Here is a 5085-nt window from a genome sequence, read left to right as displayed (position 1 = left end):
GAGAAGGTAGACATAAAAACAGAACAACAGAAAGCAACAGATGAGAAAAAGGAGGAAGACGGATACGGAGTTGAGAATCAAAAGCAAAAGAGGAGACGAAGAGGAGGAAGAAGAGGAGGAGGGAGAGCGCGAGGGAAAGGTGATGAAAACTTGATCATCTGAATGTTTGCTTTGAATTCTTGAACACAGTAAAAATTAAGCAAAGATGTATATTTTTAATATGTTGATTGCAGATGTGCATCTTTTAGAGTATAAAGTTTTTTTTAATTTTAATGTCATCACCAATTCATGAAAGAGAAAATCCTAGTTTTATTCAGATGAAGCCAAGAATATAAAGTTGATCTGCTGAGTAACTGTGAGTAAATCTTTAGGAACTAATATGTTTTTCTTTTAAATTATCAAGTTGTTAAATTATGATGTACTTTTACTGTAAATGGCACTGTGAGGAGTAGCAGTTCTTAAAAGGGGATTTGTAAATATTTAGCTTGTACCTGGTTCGGAGTACAGTACTAAATGTTTTATTGAACCCAGCGGGTCAGACGGAGCATCGCTCCTCCAGACTGCAGGTTCTGCTGAGTTCTGATAAATTCACATCTTGGCTCACATTTACAATGTTCCAAATATTCTGAAAAGTCTTGTGTGGTTTTGATGGACTTGTGATCATCGTCACTGGATTCTTGATGAGCTTCAGTTTGGTTTCTGGAAAGTCTCCTTCAGCTCCGTAGATCCGGTGGCATCATGGCAGCTGCAGAACCGGGGATGTTAATTTAGAGTTCTGGTTCCGTTGGCACCTCAAACGTCAGCGTGACACTTTAACTTTGATGATCTAAGAGGTTTTTGATGACCTTTTCTCGAATAAATCACGTTTAGAAACCAGATCATGTCTGACTGTGCCGTCATGTGGAGTTCCTCAGGGATGTGCTTTAGGCCCGGTTCTGTTCCAGCTGCATAAACGTGTTTTATGAATGTTTTACTGCTTCAGTGTAACTAACCCCTCTGCAAAACCATAACCCCGCCCTCTGATAAATGATGAAATGCTTCGCTAAAGTGGGCAGAACCAAGAGACAAGGAGGGCTAAATGTGGGGATTTTGCTCTGTTGCCAACTTAGAGACTTTTCTGCTGTATTAGCAACTTTAAAAACAGCAGTTATCTACAAATCTAGTGACTTTTTTGTTTTCTTGGAGACGATTTATGGCATCTAACAAGCCCCTCCCACCTCCTAGGTGAGTCTCTGATCATTCTGCAGTCAGTCAGAGCAGAGGGGAAACCCTTTCCACTTCCTGTCCACATTGCAAATGAGTCTCACCTGAGCAAAGCTGAGAAATGAGAAATGCTATCCATCAACTCTCACAATGCTCCCCAGGGGCGGCTCCAGAAATGCTTTAATGCAGGTTATAAAGGCGGCTAAGCATTTTACTGAGGGTCGATGAAGGATCTTTTTTCCCTATAGTTAACAACACACACACACATATTGCACAGAAACATAACGATAACACCCTTAGGGTCCAATTTAGACAGGTAAAGGTTTTCTAAATCTAAGTCCCAAATAAAACAAAAAAAGTTGATTTGGGACTTTGATACTTTTTAAGTGTGGCACAGTGATGTAGTTGGGTGCAACATTGCCCCAGGTTTAGAGTGCATTTGTCCAATAATGTTGATGTCAGTTTAACAGGCTTCTGATTGAGGTTCTGTTTGTGTGTGAAGCCAACCTAACGGCAGGCAGCAGATCTTCAAACTAAAAATATCCGTTAAAAAAGTTCAGCGTCTTCATGTTGGAGCTGCAGGGTGTTTTTCTAACGTGCTGAAGCCTTCAGCCACAGTTCAGACCTTCAGATGTTTCCTCTAATGCAGAATTAGTTTTCTGTATTTCATCTGTTTATTTCTGATTAAAATATAAATACTGCATATTCAGGTAAGATTTTAGTTTTAAATTTTAGCAAACTATTGTTTATTTGATTGATTTTCATCTTGTTAGTCCTAATTTTATTTTTATTATTTCAGTGAAGCAGCTTATCTTTGAACTGGGTTGCATAAATTAATTTATTCACTCAATGAAAGAAATGACTCCAATCTAATATTTAAATGAAATGTTGTCTTATGTTACACTCACTTATCAAAGGAAGAGCTTTGATAAGCTCAGGTTGTCTTTCAGTTTTATTTCTCCTCCAGAAGAAGAAACTGTGCAGCAGATAATGAGGCTGACTTGCAGCCAGTCAGCAGGAGCAGATGTGTGTTTTTAATTGAATATTGATTATAAATGTATGTTTCTCAGCCTGCTGTCTGGGTTGATCCAAAGGAAGTTTAGAATAACACAAACTTTTAGAAGTTTCTTTATGTCGGGCTGTAAATGTCCAAAGTTCAACAATCGCCTGGTTAATATTCTTCAGCTCACAGATGACTCTACAGTCAAACCTTCCTTTTTGCTAAAAGTGACTTTGGGGTGGGGAAAAATCATCAGTTTTCTTCTTTCCGAAAGCCGTTTTGGGCACACACACACAAAAAAAAATCACTTTTTGCAAAAAATGACTTTGACCATTATTAGCTGTATGAGTCACTATGTATTTGATGTGTTTGGTATTTTAGATGTTATTTATTTGGGAAGCAATTCTTTTAGTAAACAATCATTCTATTGATTATTCTGATGATCAATACATAAGTCTCGTGACATCACAGTTCTAGGAACTTTGTAAATTACAGCCATCTTGGTAGGCAGATGCTATGGAGTTGCTATGACAACAATAAACAAGTCACAAGCTTAGAACCAGCTCTCGCCTCTGTCCTAACATTATAAGTATATTAAAACTATTACTAGATTGCAGTTTTTGAGTACGCTATTCTGTGTAATAATAAGATAAATATCAGTGACAATTACTACTTATTGCCGAATTCGCAACATTAGCTTGGCTAATGTAGCTTTTAGGCTAGCTAAGACGGACATGTAGCCTATTTGTTTGTTACTGTACATGTGCGTACTCTGCCAGTCACCAGAACCTCGTTCTTTATCTGAAGAGTTTCTTCGGCCTTCATAAATCCTTTTAAACACTGATTGTATGCAGCCATGGATGCCAGGTGAAGCTCCTCCATGTTGTATAAACTCTTCGTATTCACTAAGTCGCAAACTATGTCATAGTAGGAGATCGGAGGATGCCAGATTTTCAGAACATGTCACATTGTCTGACATGTTTTCATTATCATGTCTCATACACCGACAGCAGCCATTTTGTTGATATATATCTCTCTTGCACATTGGTCCAGATTGTCACTATATTTTCTTTTTGTTGGTCTGGGAGTCATGGCTCATCTTGCCTATCTAGATGTCGTGGATCACTTCCACTTCAGACTTGTGGGAACTATGTATTGATTAATCAACTAAAAAATTGGCACATTTTTAAGTAACTACTTAAGCTTATTTTATAAAATATTAAAAATGTTAAAAAGTCATTAAATTGTAGTCCAACAGAACCAGACCAGCTGAAGGTCAGATGATTATATACAGATGAGGAACATCTGTGAGCTTACAACAATAAAACCGCAGCCAAAGTCCAACTGACCCAAACAGCTGAGATCCAGCTCTGTTCATCCTCTTCCTCCTCAGCACAATTTAATTTCTCTCCAGAAGATCAATTTCCTCTGTTTTTGAGGCTCAGTCTCCTCCCTTCTGCATCAAATTGAACCAATTTGTTCAACTTTAAAATCAGATTAAAGCGAAGCAGGCGGCGGTGGAGGGAGTTGCTGATGACATTCACAGTTTTTCCCTTCTTTTTGTGTTTCTGTCTAGAGACCAACCTGGGATAAAGCAGCTTCTGATCAGGAATTAAAACAGCATCAAGCTGTCAGCCTCGTAATGAGAGTGTTTTTATCCTGTTAATGCCGTCGGTTTGGGGTTAAAAGGATCAAACTTTCAGTTTTGGGCTGTTAAATGGAAAACAGAGCGGAGGCGTGAGGCTGATTCACTGTTGGATTTTATCTGTTTGTTTTTCACTCTGTCATGACAGGGAGCAGGATCAGGTCACTGCTTATTATCTCTGCTTGGATGAGACTGCGCGGCACATTAACGCACACGTTCCTGTTGCTTTTGACATGAATGATTCATGAGAGGCTGCCCTCGGTGTGTTAATAATCAACGCCCGGAGCATCCCTCTCTTCCTCTCCTTCGCTGCCTGACTCATGCTCCCGTTCTCCTCCCTCAGGTCTCTCCACCTGAACACCCAGAATCAGGGTAATAACGGCCAGAAAAAACAAGACAAGTCTAATCCTGCTGCCTCTCTTTTCCCTTCACTCGATATTCTCTCTTCCTGCAGCTTTACTATCACTTTCCCTCAGTTCACTTGTTTCTTCTTGCCCCTGGTTTCACAGTACGTTTCACTCCAGGAAGGGTGGAAAGAGGCAAGCGTTTGTTTGGCTCGCGTCTGTTCGGCTGCAGCTTAGCTAGTTGGTTGGTTAGTCCAGCTGCTGGTCTGGTGGGTGAGTTAGCAGGTCAGATCTGCATTCAGTGAGGTTCATCATGTTGGCGTTGCAGCTGATCTGGAGACAGTCAGGAGGATTTAATGAGAAAAAAACAGAACAACATGGAGCTACCGGTAAGATCAATCAACAAGTTTCTGCTACTTCTGCTCCTTTAACTGATTTCCCCAGGCTTTACAACAGAAAACATCAACTTTTGTAGCAACTTTCACATATTATAATTATTATTATAAATGCTGTTTACCTGTAAATGAAGCCTACAACTCCCCTAGTGGCAGTAGTAGGAAATACAGTCTGGATTTAATGGCAGTTGAAGACCGCCATAATTGCTTTACTCTTGAGATAATGTATTTGTGTGTGCCACCACAAACAAATACACAGGTTGATGTAAAAAAAAAAAAAGGCTCCTATTTGAAACCTAAAGTAAGCTCAAATTTTTTTCAGATTTTTTGCAGTTTTTTAAGTCACCTCCCTTTGCTCTAAGTACTTGAGAAAGGGTAGTCCATCTAAACCACCTTTGGGCCTGTTTGTCAAAAATGTCTGCCTATGCCACATATACCTGTGTGTGTGTGTGTGTGTGTGTGTGCATGTTGGTGTGTGTGTGTGTGTGTGTGCATGTT

The 5085-nt window shown here is 39.6% G+C and overlaps 1 protein-coding gene across 3 annotated transcripts in view; it reads left to right on the top strand.

Annotated features, from left to right (window-relative positions):
* The first annotated feature begins 40 nt into the window (after window positions 1-40).
* Window positions 41-5085, top strand: part of LOC103156236 (tyrosine-protein phosphatase non-receptor type 7) — a 25655-nt gene continuing 20610 nt past the window's right edge. For 2 of the 3 annotated variants that reach the window (XM_007578221.2, XM_016664152.1), the window contains exon 1: window positions 4077-4581. The gene's annotated coding sequence lies outside the window, so the exon portion shown is untranslated. Of the gene's footprint in view, window positions 140-4076; window positions 4582-5085 lie in introns of those variants that run through there. The other variant, XM_016664153.1, reaches the window with a different exon arrangement.

Source organism: Poecilia formosa, unplaced genomic scaffold (assembly GCF_000485575.1).
Source record: "Poecilia formosa unplaced genomic scaffold, Poecilia_formosa-5.1.2 Scaffold471, whole genome shotgun sequence".
NCBI lineage: Eukaryota > Metazoa > Chordata > Actinopteri > Cyprinodontiformes > Poeciliidae > Poecilia > Poecilia formosa.
Note: the sequence above shows the minus strand (reverse complement) of the source record. Positions and strands in the feature narration are given on the sequence as shown.